At 48.3% G+C, this 21486-nt stretch overlaps 1 pseudogene; it reads left to right on the top strand.

The window, feature by feature from the left end:
• Positions 1 to 7319: 7319 nt before the first annotated feature.
• LOC146186904 (uncharacterized) lies at positions 7320 to 9577 on the top strand (annotated as a pseudogene).
• The last annotated feature ends 11909 nt before the right edge of the window (positions 9578 to 21486 follow it).

Consider the following 21486-nt stretch of genomic DNA (forward strand, 5'->3'; position numbering starts at 1 on the left):
CATTGCGTGGTGTTGGTGGCGAACCGCTTAACCCACTTGGAGTCTGTTCCATGAATCTTGTTATCGCTGGACACACTTTTGGAATTGAATTCGCAGTACTTGCTCGATCAAGGCATGACGTAATTCTCGGACTCGATTTTCTGAAACAATGTGGGGCCACTCTCGACTTTCGCAACGGAGACATTTCTGTGAGCACTCGAATTGGATCTGCTTTGTGCGAAAATTCGCGGACCAATCCCAGCACGCTTTCGGACGACATAGTCATTCCTGCAATGTCAGCAGAGTTTATACAAGTTGTTAGTTCAAGCTGTGCCAGTGATGAGTTCGACGCTGTGGTTGAACCACTCACCCTCAACTGCACGAAGAAAAGTATTCTTATTCCCCGCGGCTTCATCTCTGTCACGAGTGGTCATTCGTCTTTGTGGACGAATAACTGCTCTAACGAACCTGTTGTATTACCACGTGGTCTAAAACTTGCCAACTTTGACAAAGACGCTTTTAAATCCGTGGCAGTGCTCAGCACAGACAATTCCCAGCCTTCCGCATGCCCAGAAGTAGACAAGACAACATTTCCTGCCATGATTAACAAGTCCCTGCCAACAAGTGACCGTCACAGTTTAGTGGAAGTTCTGTCGAAACATACTGCGGCTTTCGATTTCTCTCGGGACTCACCACCACGGATTCTTATTTCCCGTACTCAGCACCGAGTCAATACTGGGACTGCTGATCCAATCCGTCAGAAGCCTTATCGTGTATCCTCATCAGAGCGCCAAACAATCGAAGAACATGTTCGTGATATGCTGCATAAGGGCATCATTCAGGAATCATCTAGTCCGTGGGCTGCCCCTGTGATAGTAGTCAAAAAGAAAGACGGCACATGGCGATTTTGTGTTGATTATCGACGGCTGAATACTGTTCGCAAGGACGTGTATCCCCTGCCACGTATTGATGACGCCATTGATTGTTTACATTCTGCCTCCTATTTTTCCTCAGTTGACCTGCAATCAGGCTATTGGCAGATCCCCTACCGGGAAGATAAAGAAAAGACGGCATTCATCACCCCAGATGGGCTGTATGAATTTAATGTGAGGCCGTTTGGATTATGTAATGCTCCAGCCACGTTCAAAAGATTCATGGATATAGTTTTACGCGGACTGAAGTAGTTTTTGGACGAAGTAGTGATATTCGGGACTACTTTTCGTGAACACAACAGCCGATTAGAGATTGTCTTGGAGTGTATTGAGAAAGCTGGTCTTATACTCAATTCAAAGAAATGTCGTTTTGGAGAACGCCAGACTGCGGTACTTGGACATCTCATAGACAAGGATGGAATCAGGCCTGATCTGGAAAAAGTTGAAGCTGTCATTTGTTTTAAACCACCGAAATCGCTAAAACAGCTCAGGAGTTTTGTGGGGCTTTGCTCCTATTTCCGGCGTTTTGTTCCGAAGTTTGCTGACCTAGCATATCCCCTTACTTGTCTTCTGCAAAAAGATGTACCTTTCAAGTGGACTGCCGATTGTGACTCCGCCTTTCGTCAGTTAAAATTTATTTTGACGTCAGGGCCGGTACTACGCCACTTCTGCCCATCAGCTCCAACAGAACTTCACACTGACGCCAGCGCAGTTTGAGTGGGTGCTGTGCTTATACAGCGCCACAATGGCAATGAACATGTCGTTGCATATGCAAGGCGTTCTTTGAGCAAGGCTGAGCGTATTTACACATGTGCCCAAGGAAGTGGGATCGAATCCTGGCCTCGGCGGCTGCGTTTCGTTGGAGGCGAAACGGAGTGGCGTCCGTGTGCTGTGCGATGTCAGTACACGTTAAAGAACCTCAGGAGGTCGAAATTTCTGGAGTCCTTCACTACGGCGTCTCTCATAGCCTGAGTCGCTTCGGGACGTTAAACCCCACAAACCAACCAACCAACAGTAACTGAACAGGAATGCTTAGCTGTTGTTTTCAGTGTGCAACGGTTTAGGTCATATCTTTATGGATGGGCATTTAAAATTGTGACGGACCATCATTCCTTGTGTTGGCTTGTAAACCTTCGTGACCCCTGTGGACGCCTTGCGCGGTGGGCTTTGCTCCCGCATGAATTCAATCTTACTGTGTCTTTTAAGAGTGGTCGTAAGCACGGTGATGCTGACTGCCTGTCACGGTTGCCGCTTGAAACTACTGATTGCGACAATGAGATCTTGGATGAATATATAGCTGCCATCTCTCCAAGCTTCCCCGATGTCGGTGAAATCAAGATTGCGCAGCGGAACAACAAGGAGTTGGCACCGCTTTTTGATGCAGCAAGTTCGCGGAACCCTCCGTCCTCATTCTGCATTCGTATCGGTCTACTATAGAGTAAGAACTACTCGTCAGTAGATGCACGGTTTTTTCTGGTAGTTCCTACAAGTCTTAGGTGTCAGGTTCTTCGGGAAATGCACGACGAGCCACAGCTGCACACTTAGGTTTCGCCAGAACATTGCACAGAACTAAGGAACGTTTTTATTGACCGAATATGCGTCAAACTACTCAACGTTATGTGGCCAGCTGCCTCCAGTGCCAGCATTTCAAGCACCCAACCTGCCCTCCGCCGCACCATCTTCAGCCTATAACGCCACCCCGAACCCCATTCGAACAGGCTGGAATTGACCTTCTAGGACCATTGCCCCGATTCTCGAACGGAAACCGCTGGGTCATCGTGTGCATAGATTACTTTACGCGGTACTGTGAAACTGCTGCCATACCGTCAGCCACTGCTTCTGAAGTCTCGGCTTTCCTTCTACGGTCCATCATACTTCGACATGGGCCTCCTCGTGTGTTAATAAGCGACCGTGGCCGACAGTTTACGGCAGAAGTTGCAGAGGAACTTCTTCGCCTCTGCTCATCCCATTTTCGCCATTCAACTCCTTACCACCCACAAACAAATGGTCTTACCGGACGCACCAATAGAGGCTTTACAAAAGTTAGCGCCATCTAGTGAAAGAAACAAAAACTGTGCGCGGCAGCCATGTTTTGCTCAGTCCCATCGAGTACGCTGTCAACGTGCGTCTTCGTAGAACCCGTGCATGTACCGCAAGGTGCATTGGAATGCTCAAAAGCGATTGTTTCATTTTTTAACATCACAGCAGTCGCTGTTAGCTCCAAGCTCTATTTGGAATAATGCCAGCACGTTGCTGCGTACCCTTCTGCAGCAAGCGCACCGTCGTAGATGCGCTCGGAAACAAGGTATTCGCGTGTATGCGACCGCTCGTTTGCAATCCCGATCGGCTTTACAAGTGTCACTTGCATCATGTAAAGCATTACTGCACGTCCCTCTGACTGGGAGCTAGCTCACAGAAGGTGCTATCACCTAAAAGAACCAGATTTTTCTTCGCGCTATGGAGCCTTGTGAACTTGAAGGATAAACTTATGCTGAGATGGAGGACACGGGAGAAGGAGCAATGCATGTGTAACGAATGCTATTGTGCAAATACGTTCTTTGAAACATTTTGTACGTAGGTTACATTTACCATTGTGTATTTGATTTAAGACACGCGGGCATGACTACCGAAACTACTTTTCACAGTCGTACGAAATGGTAGTGCTTGGTGCAGAGAGCAATACGGTTGTCTAGTGCGCCCGAGGTGCGTGTTTCACGCTGCAAAAGCAAGCGGCTGCCAAACCCACGGCGTCTAGAAAAGCAGCAAAACATTACATCCCACTAGTGTGTTGTAACATGCTCATGTACAGCCTGTTTCGACCGGTCCATGTCCAGAGCGCGCAGCTCAGGTTTTATACCTGCCAGCGCGGCCGATAAAATAACGAAGCTTGCGCTTCACTTTTCTGTTTTTTCGAGTCACCCGATGGTTCGCCAATTCACAGCTACCTGAAATTCACTGGAATTTTTGAATATGTCGATTTCTTGTTTATTCTCTCTGTCAGAAAGTAAACATTTCAAGCCGTAATCTCATATGAAAGCGCTGACATTGGAAGCTTCGAGGAACTCGGGGGAGGAAGAACTCGACTGAAACGAAATTTGAAAAGCCAACTCACATTACTGCGAAGTGTTTTTGCTTTGTGCAACTGCCTGTGTTCATAAAATCAGATTTATATTATATCATATCGTTATAGAAAAATTAGGGGGTCACTTAAGCTCCGCCGTTAAAGGTATAACGCGATAGTGTCTCTCTCTCATACACACACACACACACACGATATTTTTTCTTCGCGTGTTATTTTTAGCTCTTTTATTTATTTATTTATTTATTTATTTTATTTACAAAATACTGCTGGCCCTAACTGGGCCCTAGCAGGAGGGGCGAAAAGAATACAATGCAGTGAAATATGAATTCATCAAAAGTAACATACTACACACAAGTGTAGTATGTTATATGTTGTTATGTATGTTATATTTCTATGTTATGTATGCTATGTTATATTTCTATCATTTCTTTATTTATTTTTATTTTTTTTGACGTTTTATATTTTTATACACCAATACGAATGCGTCAGCAACAATCGGCTTTTCATTCTGAGCAATTTGACACTTTTGAACACATTCTTCAATTATTTCAGTTAATCAATTACACATTCCAAATTTTCTTCCTTAGCATCACCAAGCACTGGTTTTTCATTCTGACACCTTTAAACTCTTACTTTCCCATTTTTCCTTATTTCGTTTCTTTATTTCATCAATTGATCAATTAATTACAAAAATTTTATTACCTCTTCATCGCCTATCGCACACCAATCAATATTCAATCACTGGAAGCACAACTTACCATGGCACTTTTTTTTTTACGCAGCCCCCGATTATTTCCGAGACTCATGCAAACTACTGCGTCGACTGCATGGGAAGGAAAGTGCTAAGCGCCTGTCCAACTTACGTGAAATTACGCACGATCCTTTTATCATAAAATAAAATGCATCCTCGCTCATTTCATCAACCAAGTATCTTCCAGTTGGATGAGCGACGGTGATTGCGCAAACCAAGCAAACTCGCGATGATCTCTCATAAGCATTTAAGTAAACAGCAAAGGCGCACAGACAAAAAAAATCCACATTACAGAATACTGGATACTGTACCTGGATAGGGATGACGCTGCGGATTGCCGAGGGGGCGGGGGGGCATGCACGACTCGTAGAGAAATTTGTAACTGCGCTCGGTAGCGCAGCCGGTGGGCCCCGCAACGTCTGGGCTATCAAAATACGCTTCTAGGCGTCTCTAACAGAAACCGCCAGGGACCGAACAGAGGTCCAAGCACAGCACACTAGGTTAAAACTTGAAAAGCGCGAACAGAACGGCGAGAGCTGACGGACGGACACGAAGCGAACGGATGAAGCGAACAAAATATGGCGGCCAGCGCGGGATCAGGGTGCCGCTCACGGTTGCCAGACGTACTTTTGTAAACCCTCTATTGTACGCTTAGCAATATGCTCGCAATTTATGTCGACTCCCGCCACAAAAACTGGGATGAAGAACTTCCGTTCATAACGTACGCATGTAACACTGCTAGGCACGAAACGACAGGCTACAGTCCGTTTTTTCTTCTTTACGCACAACCTCCACGAAGTACTCTGGACACGTTTTTACCGTTCTCACTCCCTGCTGAAACATCACTCGCGCATACTCTCTCTTTGGCTGAAGAAGCTCGTCGGCTCTCTGGTCTTCGCACTCTTGCCTCCCAGGAACGCTACAAGCAACGCTACGACAAGAGTTAATTCTATCCCTGGTGATGTGGTGTGGCTTTGGACGCCGTTCCGTAAGCGCGGCTTGTCGCAGAAACTGTTGCACCACTATATATTGGTCCTTTCGTTGTACTGGCACGCCTCAGCGCAGTAAACTTCGTAGTCTCTCGCCTGACCACCCAAGCTCGTCGTTCTCAGAAGCCTCAAGTAGTCCACGTGGCCCGCATGAAGCCCTTCTATCAACGTGACGAACCTTGACTCGCCCGGTGGGCATCGTCTACGAAGGGGCCAGTGTCACGCACTTCCTGCGGTCCTGTACTGGAGGAAGATGAGGTTTCGCGGGATAAGCAGAAGAAGAAGGGGAAGCTGGTTCTGTCCGCTCTGGTGTAGCTAACCTCCAGCGCATCCTAACACTTGTGTAAATAAACCCCGTAACAAGTGAATTATTGTCGATGGCGCGGCCCACCCGATTCGCCAACCGCCGCACCGAGTTTCCATGAAGGAAAGAGAAGCAATAAAGGACCAAGTGCGGGAAATGCTACATGACGATGTCATCCAGCCTACAAACAGTCAGTGGGCCGCACCTGTTGTGCTGGTAAAGAAAAAAGACGAGACGCTTCGGTTCTGTGTGGACTACAGGCGACTCAACAAGGTCATAGAGAAAAATATTGGTTAAGAGCGGACACATAGCGATAACTGGCCGCAGGAAATGACGCGCGACTTGTCGCGCTGCCGCCGATCGATGAATGGCGGCACCAGCTCGGACATGCGCAGACGCGCGCGCAATGGCACTCGCTGCAGCGGTAGCCCGCCGGAGCAGACGGCAGAGAGTTGTCGAAGGGAGCGAGCGTTTGTCTGCTCGTGCCTGGCCGCGCCTGTGTGGCACAGACCGCATATTTTTATCTCTCGTGGGCTGCTACGCGGAACGACTGCTGTTTGGAACGACGTCAAGGCGAGCAACGTTCTTTGCTTAACTACGCTGTATTTGAAGCAGTTTACCGTGACCACGCCGGCCGGTGCCAATTAAGTTTCGCAGCTCGTGAACAGGCGCGCCGGCTGTTCAGGCATAGATAAGTTCAGGCGCAGTTTGTGACGCTCCGGCAGTTTTCAACCCTGGCGAGGTTTAATACCGCTGTCACACGGGCGAGTCCGAACTCCCTCAAACTTCTTTTCCATAAAGGACCACGGAGGGAGCGAGGGGGAGTTCAGCCCCAATGGAGTTGTCACCGTGTCACACGGCTGAGAACGAGCTTCTCAGAGACGCCGTTGGGGCCCCAAATGGCGCTGTTGGTTTTGTGTGAGCATATAAAATAATGAAGTTAAGAACTGCTAAAATAAGTTTTATTTGCTTTTTTTCCAACAGCTTGAACTAAATTTAAAATATAAATTTATTTTTCATTCATGTGAAAAGAATTCGCTGTTACTTTTACTAGCATAGTGGGTTTGTTCGTTCTGCTGGCCACACTGTGCTTGCAAAATTCATGCGTGATGCATGCATGGATATTTACGCGTTCACTTTCTTCCAAGCTTTGCGCTGTGCTATAGTGTTCTTGAAGTGCTGCCAAGCCCCATCGGTACTGCGTGCTGCAAATCTTTCTTGTGGGTGCGGACTGTGCGGTGAAAGCCAGCTTGTATACCGTGAGTTTTTTAACGGAAGAAGCATGAGTGACGAGAGCGAAGACGTCCGGAAGAAGTGCCAGATCGCTCTCGTTACGGCGATTATTTCTTCTCTGGACCTGGAGATCGACGCAGCTGCGGAGAGGGTGCGACTGCTCAAGCAGCAAATTTGGATTAACAATGCCGCCCTCATGGCAGTTGCAGCGTCATCGTGGCGTGCGCCAAGGGAAGTTTGGGCGTACCATCGAGACGGCCGATGGTTTGAGAACACTCTGCCCAACTTGGGAAGCCATTGTTTCAGGGGATCGTTTCGAGTGTCGGAAACGACGTTTAAATACGTTGTTGATGTTTGTCGGCCTACAATGACGCGGCAAGCTACAAATATGCGGCAGCCAGGTGCCGTTGAGAAGGGAGTCGCCGTTGCATTATATAAACTGTGCTCATCGGCTGAGGACAGAACTGTAGCGCATCTCTTCTTCTTGGGACAATTACGGTGAATGCAATTTACAGAGAATTCTGAGGAACTGTTGTGGAAGCATTAGAAAAACACTGGGTGAAAATGGTGCCAGTCGCCGAGCTCGCCAACCACATGAGGGAATTCGAAGCAGTTTGTGGTTTCCCACAAGCACTAGGCGCACTGGATGGGTGCCACTTCCCAGTTCCCCCCCTTCCCCCCCCCCCCAAAAAAAAAAGAGCACGCCAGTGATTATTACAACTACAAAGGCTGGTAAGTACATAAAGGGCGAGTATTAACGTTTGCTAAAATACAGGTTTCACGGGTAGTTTGCTCCTGTGCAATGTGAGGTAATAAGGAGAAAGGTGTGACTTTGCATTGTGCTTATAGATTTGTGTGCAATATATTCATCTACTCACTACCTGTAAAATAAGAAAAATGGAAGCCAATTCAGTTATGATGCTTACTGAAACCTATATTGCTGGTCGTGCTGAAACAGTGCACAGTAATGATAGGTGTACATTATTACCTCATGAGAATAGGTCCATAATTTCTTGGTTGATCACTGTGTTCAAGATGAGGGTATTACCTCAGAGCAGCCCAGCGTTTGATTTCTGCTGTTAAATGTGTATGACCATGTCGACACTGGCACGTATGATGGAAAATGTGCATTTCATTCACAGTAATTAACTAAATGAAACTTAACTTGCTTAAAATTTTCAGCTTACGGGTCGATGTGGCAGGGCAGTACGCATTGCATGTTGTTCGACATGTTAAGTAGATGACTGCATACGTTGCACAAAAATGTATCTCGCGTTATAATTTCATCAACTTCTGACCCACTCTTGTATAATCCTGAAGAAGGCTGACAGTATAATTTAAAAAAAAAGTACTTGCACAGGCTTGCAAATGGAATTGTTTACTCATCGTTAAAGTTGTAAAGTATGCGGTCTCCCACTGTGTTACCACAATGCTGCAATTTTAGAAGTGTTTGGCTCATCATTAAATGTGCTCACTTTTGCTTTCAGGTACAGTGTGATCCTGCTGGCACTAGTCGACCATAAGTACAGATTTCGGTATGTCGTGGTCGGCTCACCTGGAAGGTGCCACGACTCTCACGTGTTTCACAATTCAACACTGGCCGATGTAATTGAAGGGCTAAAATTCAGGCACCCAGTGCTTAAAGTTTGAAATACCGATGCGCCGCCAGTAATACTTTGTGATCAGGCTTTTCCTCTCACAGCACACTTAATGAAGCTAATTGGAACCCAAGTACGGAAGCTGAAAAAACATTTAATTATCGGCTATCCAAATCCCGAAGGATTGTAGAGAACGCCTTTGGCAGGTTTAAAGCACGGTTCAGGTATATCATGAAGCGCATGGAATGCGATGTTAAAAATGTTCCAATTATTGTGCGTGCATGCTGCACACTTAACAACATTCGTGAACACTTCAATGATTCACTATCCCAACAATGGATTAACGAAGTTGAGCAGCAGAATGCTCTCTACGAGCAGCCATCGCATACTACCGACATGCAAGTTGCCGATGGCAAGGAAGTGCGTGCTGCTCTTGTTCAGTATTTTCAACAAATGGGACAGCATTGAATGGAGCATAGCATGTACTAACATTAATTCATCTCATGTGGCTTGAAGCTGATGTGTTGAAGTGTGAGGTAGCAAAACTCTCCGTCCATAGAAGGCGTCGAATCGAACAAAGTTCTTAATACCACGCGAATATTCGCTCGGTGTTCTAAGATTTATTGAAGAAGTCTCCAAGCAACTGCACAAGCTTCTCCTGTGCAACGACTTGCCGTTCCCTGAGGCTCCTCTCGTGCTTTGAAGTGTCTTCCAGTGCTCCAATGAGCCTGTCTTGCTGCTCCAGCAGCAAGTCTAACTTATCTTGCGGGGCTACACGTTTCCTCTTTCGTGTCTGCCTTTGATACCCGCTGCTGCATTCAGGTTCCGTATTTGGAACCAGGGCAGCTTCGGTCTGTGAGCGTGGAGGTTGAACATTTTCAGTATCTGCAGAAGGTTCGCCTGAAAGGTCACCCAGCTCATCTGAAGAAGGCGTTGGTGGCCTTGCTACTTCCATACCTAATATTATCTGCAATAAAATTTCATATGAAAGATTTATTTATTGCACAGTTCCACAAAACAAACGTGCTGTCACACTGAAAATTGTTGAAACAATAAAGATGTTACTGAAGTGAGCACATTTCATTTGACACTTAACCGACATATCAGCGCACTCACTTATGAGTGCACTCATTCACTCTCGCTCTAATATTTGCGAATGTGAAAGAGACTGGTTGTAAGTGTAATTAGCAGACAAATAAAGGGAAGATGATGGACTTTGTTATGAGATATATATGATGAGCCAAAATCGTGCTGTAGTCTGAGCAAGTGGTGGTGAGTACGTCTCAGTGGACGAGTTTGAGTGAATGTGAGTGCGAATAGTGTGAGGCACCGCTCATGATGCTCACCTATGCACTGGTAATGCAAACTGCCAAGCACGAGGAACATTAAATTGTCAGCCCTTAAAACCACGAAGGGTTGTTAAAGAAATGGTCTAGTAAGCATTCTTTCAGATGCCAACAGGTGCACGACATTCAAAACAGTTGTCACGACTCTGCAACGCCAAAGCAGCAGGACAATGTCGGGTGCCTGATTGGCCATTAGGAATTGAAGCACATGGCTGTCCTGCAGGTTTTCAAAAGCTAGTAAATGGAGGGCAGAAACTTGCTCACTGCTGAAACTGCTAAATAGATTGCTTTGCCTTTTGTCTGCGGCATATTGGTATTAGCTATGAAAGCAGAAAAAGAAGATGCATCTCACCTGTTCCACAGTTTCTTCTGGATAGCAGTCGCTCTGCTGAATAAGTGAACGGTCATTCACTGGCAGGCTGCCGAGGAAGCGGTGGTTTTCCCGGAAGAACGGCCACGCTGTGGCCCCAGATCCTGTGCTGTTCTCTCGAACTACTTTCCTGGTAAATAACAACAAGTGAATTCGAATGTCAATCGTTGCAAAGTTCAGTCAACACACTCGGGAGGACATCGCTCACACATTATTCCCGTCAAAGTACTTGTTCAACACAGGCAAGTAGCAGTATGTGGCTATTTTATTACATATTCAAAAGGAAGGAAAAGACGTTTGCCAGCCCCAGTATCTGATATCTGAAGCAGCTGAATTGTGGCGGCAGAAATAAAGGAATAATGAAGAAGCGGTCGAGGAAATCGGAGGTGAGCGACAGGGAGAGGGGACAGGGTAGATAGAAATAAATGTATACACTATGGCACAATATGCAGTGGGTTGCTTGAGGCCCGCCTGCAAATGCCTTGTCACACACAGGCAAGCGATTAGCCGTGATTTCGTTACCGTTGTCACAGGGCTACAAACTAGCCGCTGGGCTCAAATAGTAGACAAGAGGCACCATTTGTCCTTTAAAGCTCATTATATTTCGTATAAAACAGCACGAAGACAAGGGATGAAGCAGACGAAATAGACACGCACGGCGCCCTGTGTCTATTTCTTCTGCCTCGTCCCGTGTCTTCGCGCTGTTTTATACGAAGAATGCATAACCAACTCACCCGAACTGCCGTTCTACTACAGTTTTATTGCCAAGCTAAACGATAGCGCATCCACGCGTTACAATGAAACAATGCTCACCTGTACTTTTGAGTTAAGTTGTCTATCTTTGATTGTAGTTGTTTCCGGGTCTTGAAGATTCCGCGTGATGTTAGTGCTTGCACAATAGCGTCATAAACCTTGGCGTTATGTTTTTCGCCGCGCAATTAGGCCAAATTGTCCTCCCACTTATTAATCAGAGCCCACGTCTCTGACTGTGTCCAGGTGGCCCTTGGCTGCTGCGGCTGCCGACGCGGCCGGCCTTGCTCCACGAGCACTTCGTCAACATCGTTCATATCGTCCGGTCACGTTGGTCCCGTTCAATGAAAACAAACAAAATGGCGAAGCAACAAAGCAAGAAAGCGCGACCCGTGCACGTGGTTCGAGAGCCTAGTCAGTCTAGTGCTCTTACTGAGAGTGAACATTTTTGCGTGCGCTCGATTACTTCCGTTAAGCGGTAAAAAGTATTAAACTTAGTTATAAACGCAAAATTAATACGTTTTTTCTTTTTTTTTTTTGAACCTGCACTGAAGCTCACGGGGAACCAGAGTACTCCCTTTGCCTGCTCGAGGGAGATGATCAGAACTGCTTCCGCTAGGAACTTCCTTTCCTAAAGGACTGCCGTGTGACACGGCGCGTATCTCCATTGAGATAAAGGCTACCTTGGACAAAGTGGCATGTGAAGGCACCAAGGCACGCCGTCGCGTCAACATGGCGCATCAGCCAGCCGGTGCGGCCAGGCCTGACGCGGTTTGCCGAACGGCTAGTTTTCTAAGTGTCGCGTTTAACCGGGCGACGGTGAGGTGATAAATGTTGCATTCATGACTTTCTTGTCAAACTGTGAAGTATTTCAGGCAATTTAGCTCAGTACGGCGGCAACTGCGCTTCACAAAGTCACGCGTGAAGGGCAAGCTAACAGGCATGACAAGGCGTGCTGGCCGCCGCGGTGACGTGACATGGCGTGAGGCGGTTTTGCGAACGGCTAGTTTTGCGTGGTGTCAAGTTTAACAGGGCAACCGCAATGTGCTAACTAATTCATTCTTGTCAAACTGCGAGGAACTTCGGGCAGTTTAGCTCAGCATGGTGGTCTGCGCTTCACAAAGTCGCGTATCAAGGGCAAGCCAACATGGCGTGCTCGCCGGCCGCGGTGAGGCCTGGCCGCGGTTTTGCGAATGGCTAGTTTTAAGGGGTGTCGCGTTGCATTTAACGGGACAACGTTAAAGTTACAAATGTTTTATTATGCTGCAAGCTTCATTGCTTCAGCTGTTCAGTGCTTTTGAAGAACATTGTTAGTTTAGTGGCTGTTATTTCCCTCACTGTGGAAACGCATTATAGGATAGGTTCGGTTAGCCTCCATTTCCGGACCTGTACGTTGCAAGAGCAGCTTTTGTACCAATTTTGCGAATGACAGCTTTCCTGTTCTGGACCATAACTGCTGCTCACCAAACTTCAGTATGCACCCACATGCACAGATGTGTGCGCGGTGCAGTAGCCTTACAGTTTATTGGACCCTTCTGCATCATGTTTATCTCTTTTCCAACAGCACTGCATGAACCCACGGACTGCAGCCGAAGCACGGCAGATGCGACGAGTGAGCTGTGTGGCCTTCCCCCAAGCGTCAGTACTCCTCTCTGCCCTGAACAATACAAGTTACCCTTGCTATGGTAGCCGCGACTGGGACTGTGTAGTTTATGTATAATGCCTGTTTTGTTACATATATCATTTGCCATAATTCGGAAATAAACGTTATGCGATTTTTGTCTCTACCTACGTGCTGTTTCTCGCCTTGTGTATTTTTATTTTTCTGTACTGTGCACATTGCCTAATGTGTGCAAAGTTTTGTCAATGCATCCTTCTACATCTGTTGCATCTCGTGTTTTATATGCAGCAAAATAAATGTTCATTTCACAAAGCACTTGGCGTCTTTTCTGCAATACTGTTTTGCAATTGCTGTGGCGCAGCTGCGTTGATGGCCAGTTTAGAGCACTGGAAATCTATTTTTCATGTTGTTATGCATGCTGAATATACATTCAAACACTGGCAGATTATGTAAAACCAAAATAATGCGCAAAAGGGCAGGGAAGGACGCAGTGCATGCTAGCATTCAAATCGCGTGCCTTTCGCCAAGATCGGTAGTTGTCGCCCGCCGCTTGGTGCGCTACAGTCAAATGAGCCGCTGGGCCCAACGGGAGTGTCCGCTCTTTACCAATCTTTCTCTGTGACAAGGTGACAAAGAAGGATGTGTATCCACTGCCCCGAAACGACGGCACACTCGATCGGCTCCGTCACGCCCGCTATTTTCTATTGATTTGAAAAGTGAATACTGGCAGATCGAAGTGGATGAGCGAGACCGAGAGAAGACTGCGTTTATAACACCGGATGGCCTTTATGATTTCAAGGTGATGCCGTTTGGCTTATGTACAGCGCCCGCGACATTTCAACGCGTCATGGACACTGTGCTCGCCGGACTGAAGTGGCACGCATGTCTAGTTTATCTGGATGACCTTATCTTTTCCACCAGCTTCGCTGACCATCTTGTGCGCCTCGAAGCTGTTCTTCGTGCTATACAGAATGCCGGACCCGCACTCAAGCCTTCGAAATGCCGGTCCGCATATGGTGAGCTGAAGTTTATTGGGCACATAGTCAGCCTCACAGGCGTGAAACCAGATACCGAGACAACAGCGGCCGTGGCGTCCTTCCCACCACCGCCACACAAGAAAGCTGTCAGAAGCTTCCTTGGCCTCTCCGCTTACTTCAGACGTTTCGTTCGCAGCTCCATTAATCCACCTTACGAAAGACAGCGTCGACTTTGTGTGGAATAAAGTGCAAGAGTTAGCATTCAGGCAACTAAAGCAAGCCCTTTTGTCACCACATACATTAGGCTACTTGGATCAAAATGCCGGCACTGAACTCCCCACGGACGCCAGCAACAAAGGACTAGGGGCACTGCTTGTACAATTCCAGGATGGCGCTGAGCATGTTATTGCGTACGCAAGCCGAACTCTTTCCAAGGCGGAAGACAATTACTCGACAACAGAAAAAGAGTGCCTCGTCGTCATCTGGGCCACAACCAAGCTTCGGCCTTATCTGTACGGCTGCCCGTTTCGTGTGGCAACCGACCAGCATTCGCTCTGCTGGCTGGCCAATCTTAAGAATCCTGCGAGCCGGCTTGCAAGGTGAAACCTTCGGCATCAGGAGTACGAAGTCACGATCGTGCATAAATCCGGAAGAAAACATCATGATGCTAACTGCTTGTCTCGGGCACCCGTGGGACAATCGCCAGGTGGCGCAGATGATGAGGAAGACAGATGCCTTGGGGCCTTGAATCCTGATGATATGGCAGATCGGCCACGAGATGATCCACAGCTTCGTCAATTGATGGTGCATCCCGCAGGAGACGAAGATGCGGTACCTCGGGATTTCCTGCGTATTCTCCCTGCATTTAGGATCCGCAATGGTGTCTTGTACAAGAAGAATTTCGACAGAAGCCAGAGATCGTGGCTTCTTGCAGTGCCGGAGGACCTGCGCAGTGAGGTCACTGAAGCATGCCACGACGACACTACCGCTGGTTATCTAGGATACACTAGAACGCTTTCGTGCATTAGAGAAAAATATTATTGGCCGAAACTCGCAAAATACGTGCGTCAATATAAAAGAACCTGTCGCGAGTGCCAAAGGCGAAAAATATCTCCTACGCGACCGGCGGGCCTTCTCCAGCCAATCGAGCCACCGAGTGCTCCGTTTCATACGATTGGAATGGATTTTGGGCCAATTTCCGACGTCGCAATCAGGCAACAAGTACATTATCATAGCGGCGGACTATCTAACGCGTTACGCGGAGTCCCGCGCACTGCCGTCGGGAACGGCTGCCGAGGCAGCCAAATTTTTAATCGAGAGCATTTTCCTCCGGCTTGGTGCCGCAGCAGTGCTGATTACTGACCGTGGCGCCGCGTTTGTGGCGCAACTAACTCAGGAGATCTTGCGCCTAAGCTGCACCAGCCACCGCCGAACCACAGCTAATCATCCGCAAACTAATGGACTGACAGAGAGGCTCAACAGAACTATTGCCGATATGATCGCCATGTACGTGGACGTCCACCATCGGAACTGGTTCGAGGTACTGCCCTATGTCAAGTTCACTTATAATGCCGCAGTCCAGGAGATCACCCGTATATCCCCCTTCCAGCTGGTGCATGGAAGGCAAGTCACCACCATGCTTGACGTTATGCTGCCTCATGCTCCGCCAGACGACGTAGCTGATGATACCCGGCTGGTATGCGAACGCACGGAGCAGGCTCGACAACTGGCCAGACTTCACATACGACAGCAACAGCGTACTGATGCTCGTCACTACAACCTCCGGAGACGTGATGTCAATTTCCGCCCAGGAGATAAGGTGTGGGTGTGGACACCGGTTCGCCGTCGAGGGCTTTCAGAAAAACTCATGAAGTGGTATTTCGGGCCTTTCACAGTTGTCCGTCGAATCGGTGAACTTAATTATGAGGTGCGGCCCTGTGTAACGCAACCGTCGACACGCCGTTCTTCGCGTCCTGACATTGTTCACGTAGTGCGGCTTAAGCCGCATTACCGGTGATCGCCGAGAACCCTTCCTTCTTCTAGCAAATGTGCGTGCTTCTGCGTGGCGATTATTGCAATTTGTGTTTAAAATCGGGACGATGCTTTTTTTCGGAGAGAGGCAGTGTAGCTGAAGAAGAGGAAGTGCCAACGTTTGATAAAGAAGGCGCTGATGCGGGTGATTTTTCGGTGTTCTGGGTATCCCCGCCGTCGCGCTGGTTCCTGCGGCCGCCCTGTTGACCTGCGGCCGATATCATCGTCCCGTTCTTAGGCTAGGACGTGACAGTATACAATACAATCTTCAGCGGATGTCAAGATGAAAAAAAATTCTGCGAACGTAAACAACTGGAAGGCATTTAAGCGATGACAGACACTGGAGAATATTATTATAAAATACTTTGGGGCGTTTGGTTGGCCGCGACTCACAAGCATGCTGTTAAAAATTTTATGGCATGGAAGTGGCTTATCTTAATGATGACAGGGGGTATTCTAGACTAACATATTTACAAAGATATTGTCGCACCTCAGAGATTACGGCACCTCTCTGTGGGATTCTGTGCGGAGCGTCTGTGCAAGCAAGGCGCGGAAAAAAAAGACAACAATAAATTAAAATAATATAGAGAGGAAACAAATCAGCCAGGATAGGTGAGTTTGTCCTGAGGTTAACTTAATATGCACGGAAGAGTACCGTACTCCAGCTGGGCAATTGGTTGAGATCTGTCAAGCCTATTTTCTGGCTTTTTTTTTCCGCACTCGCAGCATCATCAAGGTGTTGAAACTGCATTGAACTGAAACCACGCGAGGTGCCTTATAGCAACGGGTTTGTCTATATAATCAAGGCTGAAGCGAACAACGTGGTCATATTATAAAATGATCACATAGACAGACCAACAGCGTCCACATCTCCCAAGAATAAAGCGGGCCTCTCGCGCAATTCCGGAATATGCTGCTCTGGCTTGCATTTTACTGACATTTGCATTGTCCTTGGCCTTTTGGCCTAGTGACCGCAGACAATGGGTGTAATTGCACAAATCTGTGTTTTCTCTTGCATGGTGGTGAAGAGGGACAAAAAGGGTGGCGCGGCACCGCCGCCATTTTGCGACGTTCTTAAAGACTGAGCCAGCGATACGTTTCCCGAACACGTGGCGCAAGTCCCTGCCACAGCACACGGTATGCTCGGTGTAAAGAGGCAAAGACACAGAACCCTTTAACCTAACGTAATACACTCCCCAAAGACTGCTTCGTGGAAGGCTCACCTATTCGTCCCTGTAGATGGACGAGGCATAGAGTCCGGTCGGTTGAAAGGAAAGCACGGGGAGTGTCGAATACGAGACCCCTTCCTCTCGCGAGCACCCCAAATGAGAAGTGATCGCCCTTCGTTGTTGCTTGGAATGCGCCATTCTCTAAGTGACAAAGTGGCCAGCCCTCTACCATGACGTCACGCATTGTGTAAGGAGCGAGTAAGTTTCCCAAATGCATTGTCCCCCCGCCCATTCTCGACATGTGCGCGTCGTCTCCTATCTTCTGCGCACTCGGTTAGCTGCTGGCGAAGTATTGTATACTTGTATTTCATTTACTCGCCATACAATTCAGCCAGCCAAAGCGCCCCAGTATGGATGAAATTTCATCGAAACCGCAGGAGAGGCTCCAGGACTAGTGGTTATTTTTGGGTTATATTTGGCCCCCATTGTCCAGGAGGGGGGGGGGGAGGGCATTGTCAGCTTTAAGAAAGTGTAGGCATTGAACTACCTTCACCTGCTGCTGCGACCTGCTGGTGCACACTCTTAGCTATTTTCTGCCTCCCAGGGTGAAGCTACATAAGGACACCCTACTGAAATAAATAAGCATTTCCACCCATCAGCACTGAAGAGCTCTGGCTAATGGGTTCGCAGAAGAAAGTAAACCTGAATGAGGAGTGCAGCCTTCTCTGCTAGTGCGACACATCTCCCGCTGTTTACATGCCGACTTGGAATGCCAGCAATGTTGCCTCCTCAGTACCTATTTCACTTTTTCAGTCAATTTTTCAAGCAAACCACAGGAAACCCTATGGGGGCCTTCCTCTCATCGAATAAATTCGCGCACACAACAGGACAAGAGGGAGGGCTATTACCAAGTGACAGTCTATTGCTTGCGGAGCAATGTAAAAGAAAAAATAAAAACGAAGCGCTGCAACCAAGCACACTACCACTCAAATGCGACCAACCCAAAAATACGGCAGGTGTGCCTCGATGCGCGCCCGCTCGGCAGGTGCAGGTAAGGGTTGAGAAGGAAAATTCTATCTTTCCAAATAGGCAATCCCTTTCTCTCGTAGTGTTACCGAACGTGGGCAGAAAAGACCAGAAAAAACTCAACAAGCACTAAAATAATTCTACCTCTGGCTCAAGTTTATGTCATCGAAAAAAATATGTTTGCATTCCGATTTAGAAAGTTTAAGTGAAACCTTGCCCCTACCCTTACTCTCAGAAAGGAAGGCCTACAAACAACACAAAACGACGTCCACTCCCTCGCTGGAAAGAAAAAGCTCCCCTCGTGGGAGCGCTCGGCGTCCTACAATGCTGAGACCAAGGACATCACGGAAAAAATACACCTCTCCTAGCCTACATCATCAGAGCAGGTGTTTCTGGACGGAAGGGTAGAACATGTGCTGCACTGCGGTGGCTCTAAACAGAAGAAAGACTGGAATGCAGGAGGAAGCGCGTATAATAGGGACAACAAAGGTGGAGGGGAACACCCCTCACTATAATTCGTCTCACAAGATATCTGCAGCACTGCGAAGGCAGAGGAGCCCTTGCAATTGGGCTCCTAAGTGCCTCTCGCCCCTGCGCATTACACTAGAAAAGTGTGCTCCTACTGTCACCACCGGCCAATTCGGGGCGAGAAGCGGGTAGAAACACAATTGCCTATTGTAGTGCGCGTGATCCTGTTTTTACCCGGGTGCCTCGGCCTTTCTCACTGCTGCAAACACCTTCTTAGATGAAGTATAGAAAAGTCGGTTTAGAAGGAATAGTGGCTGATTTTGCCCATCAGGCAACACCTCTTTGACTTCACACATATAACATCAAGGAGAGCAGCACAAAGCGGATGTCAAACAAATTAACGGAGATGGAAGAGCTAACAAGGGTTTGGGAGGTTTACATGAGCTCGACAGAGGTTGAGTTGGCTCCCCTTTTAGGGGGAAAAGGTAGAGGAAGAAGGTAGAGGGCTATTTATGCTTCCTTTTCAAAACCTGGTTTTTCTCTTGAATAATTAACTCGACCCGCATTCTGTCGCGTTCATGCATAGGAGATATGTCTCCATAAGATTAACTTCGGCGGAATCGCTGTACCAGTAGCCACCATAGTACCGGACGCAGAGCCGCGTCCTCGTTTGTGGTTCTTGAGCCAAACACATTCAGCAGCCAAACATGTTGGCGGCTCCCTAGGAACTCTTCCTTCACATTACATCAAAGATGTATGGTCGGTGACCCGGCGGATGACTAAACGATGGCTTCAAAAGGCAAGCAATTCGCCCGCAGTTGCATCTGATAGAGGAACCGTGTAGGTTCTGTTAACTTGCCCTTGCCCTTTTAGAAGGGCTGAGTTTAGGAAGACCCCAATCCATACCCTTTCTGTGCAACCTTCTCTATATATACAGTTTTCACCAACGTTTTCATCGAGTTCAGTAAAAACAATGAAATCCGCTTATCGCCAACCGGTTTCTGCATACATTGCGGAATCAGGTTGGCTAGCCTGTGAGACTAAAGATGGCATCCGTGACGTCACGTCTTAAAAAAAACAGAAATGGCAGCCTTTTTACGCAAGTTTTAAACTGCATTCTGTTTTCTTAAGATATGCTTCTGATGAATATTTCTTCAAGTACTTATGGGGTCTTATGGGGTTGTAATAGGGGGATGAATACGTTTTCCCCGCTTAATAGCGGCTGACAGTCCAAATCGCCAACCACTGCCGGCCGTGCCCTTGGGAACAAATTAACAACACGTGCTGACAACAAACAGGCATTTATTGTTGCAGTAACAACAACGCCAGCTAGCAATAAAATACGCTAATGAATACAGGTCGTCTGACTCACCAGCAAGGCTACAGGCGCGAATGTTCGCCCACGCTAGGGCAGGGGATAAACTCCGAGGCCGGACAAAACGGGCAAGCGGGAAAAGTTCCGCGAGGCTTCATCTCTCCGGCGACTGCGGAATGCCGCGAGGAGACGTCCGCTCGCCTCCATTTTCCGATGCCGAAGAGAGCTAGCTTTGTCCGCGTGCGTGGTGACAAGATCAGGGGTGGCGCTGGTGCTGCCGCGACGCTGGCGCCATCTCTCGATAGTTAATGTTAACCACCAATGTCGGCGTCATTACGCGATAGCTAGAGTTACTACCGCGGGGGAAAAGCCGATGTTAAAGGGGACGATGGGAGATCGTTCCCCGCATCCCCCCAACCTTAAATTGACCCACGCGCTTGTAAGTACATGCTATGGAGATGTCTTCATGAACTTGCACTTTAAACAGGAGCTTCCAGCAGAGGTAGCACCGACGACGTCCTCGCAGACTTCCGCGGTGCGCCGACGGTAGCATGAAGGTCTCCGCAGGATGGCTGGCACGTCACGTGCGCTGCAGTGTCTGCAGCTCGGTACGCAGCGGGGCCCAGCCGGAAACTGCGGCCGGGAGTCCGCAGAGGCGGCGCCAGAGAGAGCGCCGAGTCAAGTGCTGATACAGCGCAACACCAGGGATCATAGGAAGTGGACCACGTGTCAACAGGGCCAACGAGTCTGGCTGAAAGCTGCAGGCCAGGATAGCCGCAGCCAGATGTGACAGCTGACTGGTCTCGCCACGGCTGCCCCGGGTGGATGTGCCGAACAGGATACAGGCAGCTCCGTCGCAGCATGGCAGCAGCGAGACGATGTGCAGAGGACAGTAAGCCTGGGTGGCTCCAGTGAACCTGCACAACTTCCAGAACGCTCGCCACATGCCCACATGCCTTTAAAGAAAGTCGTGGGAGGGAGCACCGGTGTCCGCACGGGCCTCGTGGCTTCGTACGAAGCTCGCTAGCAAAACGTGTCATGCAGCTCTAAAATGCAAAGCTCAAGTGAACAAACCCCTTTCTTGAGTTGAACGAGACTACTCAGTTCGTTCGATGATACAAAAAAGCAAAACATAACCAAGTGGGTAGCAATGTACCCCTGCTTTACAGCACCACGTTCCTTGCTGTCGTTTCTTCCGGCGTGGTGCAGGCAGCTACGAAAGCTTAGGCCTAACATCCACTATGACAAAGACCGCCTTAAAAAAATTAAACAACCAGAAAATGAGTTATGCGTACACAGCCACGAGGAGACATCAGCATAACGGGTTGGTCCTACTCCGCTCACCGCACGAAGAGGGTTTGCGACCGGCGCCCACCGCCCGGACGGTGACGGAACGCCCGGTGCCGAGCTGCATACCAGCAAGCTCATCGTGGCACCCGTGGCCCGAGGCCACCCGGCTCCTAGAGCCAGCGACTCCCGGAGTCGCAAAAGAGACAGATGAGAAATTATGTACAGAAAACTCGGACCACCCACGTGGCTTCCGTA

The sequence above is a fragment of the Amblyomma maculatum genome, chromosome 6, assembly GCF_055883805.1.
Source record: "Amblyomma maculatum isolate TAMU_Amacu chromosome 6, ASM5588380v1, whole genome shotgun sequence".
NCBI lineage: Eukaryota > Metazoa > Arthropoda > Arachnida > Ixodida > Ixodidae > Amblyomma > Amblyomma maculatum.